Genomic DNA, 1666 nt, shown 5'->3' with positions numbered 1-1666 from the left:
TACATCAAAGTGTTTCCACAGACCAGGAGGTTTATTTCAATGCCCCGACACGAGGAAGCATTACGCATGTGAGAGTAACATCCCAAGTGTGACACTCAGCGTTTGTTGCTGCAGAGACGGTTCTTGTGAAATGGCTTAAGGTTAACTCTCCGCTATGTTTGCTGAATAACAGAATTACATAATCATTATAGTCTCTAATTGCACAGTGCAGCAGGCCTATTGGATTTCTGTTGTATTGCACATAATAAGTGCAGCTGTTTAGCTCGAGGGAGAATAAAGGACCAAAAATAGATCTATTAGAAAGTATTCCCATATGGTGCATGAGTACGAGCCTTTTGTGGTACATGTATACAGTCAGAGAGGCCGAGGTAAACGGGCTGCGGTGGGTTTGATCTGTCAAGCTGTAACAGAGAAGGAAATGTAATGATCTAATTGGTGATTGGAGAAGATTATAATGAAGAATTAAGATCCTTTAAAGTACAACAGTGTAAAAATACTTTGTTAGAAGTACAAGTTTAAATCAAAATCCCACTTAATTAAAACTGCACAAGTATTATCAGCAAAATATATGTGCAGTTTTGAAGTAAAAGTACACGTTCTGCAGTAAAATATCTCCTGTGACTGATCTCTGATTCTGTGTGACGTTATTAGTTTGTTCATACTGAAGCATCGATGTTAGAGCAGCATTTACTGTTGGAGCTGCTGCAGGTGGAGATACTTTGAACTACTTTAAATACAGTTGGCTAGTTTGACCGAGGGGTCGGGCCCCTCCAAAGTGTCACCGGATCAATCGGAGGGGTCGTCAGATGATTACTGACGTTGAATTTAGTAGATTTAAAAATAAATAAATAAATAAATAGACTTTTCTCCAATCTTTGCTTTGTGGTTAAATATTGAAATCTTCAGGCCTCAAACTGTTATTCAAATGAAGCCATTTGAGAAGATTAGAGGCATCACAGTGAACACAGCAAGACTCACGATGGAAAACAGATGCAGCAGAACAAGAGATATCGCCCGTTTTATTCCACTCATTCTTCTTCTTCGTGAAAATGCACAAAACAACTCAACCGCCGACGCTTCTGGGAGAGATTCAGCTGTTCTGCCGTCAGTGGCCCGGAGCCTCCGTCAGCCACGAGGAGCAGCTACAGAAGATCACGTCTTCCGACTTCACACCAACCGACTTTCTCCATTTTCAACCTGAGTGACATCACTTGAGGACATTTATCAGACTTCGTGCAGCTTCCTCTGGAGACTCTAAAGCCTTTATGCAACTTTTTCTAAATAGAAAAATCAGCTTAGTTTCACTTTCAGACATCAGAAATGAGACAAGGTGACCCAACCATTGTATCTTATAAGCTTATCAAACATTTCTTTTACATGAAATCTAATATGGAAAGTGTAATATTTCCATCTGAAATTTAGTAGAAGTATAAACCAGCATATACTGGAAATACCTGAGTAAATGTGTCCACCACTAGAAGAGCTGTATTGACTGTTTTCTCTTCTCTTATAGTTCACTTTGCCAGTAATAGTGACTTCACCATTTTGTCTTCTGCTGATGAGATGAGAGTCGACGGCTTCAGTTAAACTGAGAGAGAGAGAGAGAGAGAGAGAGAGAGAGGGAGGGAGGGAGTGATGGAGGGAGGGAGGCGGAGCGAGGCTTTTA

The sequence above is a fragment of the Chaetodon auriga genome, chromosome 19 (genome assembly GCF_051107435.1).
Source record: "Chaetodon auriga isolate fChaAug3 chromosome 19, fChaAug3.hap1, whole genome shotgun sequence".
Taxonomy (NCBI): Eukaryota; Metazoa; Chordata; class Actinopteri; order Chaetodontiformes; family Chaetodontidae; genus Chaetodon; species Chaetodon auriga.
The sequence above is the reverse complement of the archived record's forward strand: the minus strand, read 5'-3'. Positions refer to the sequence as shown.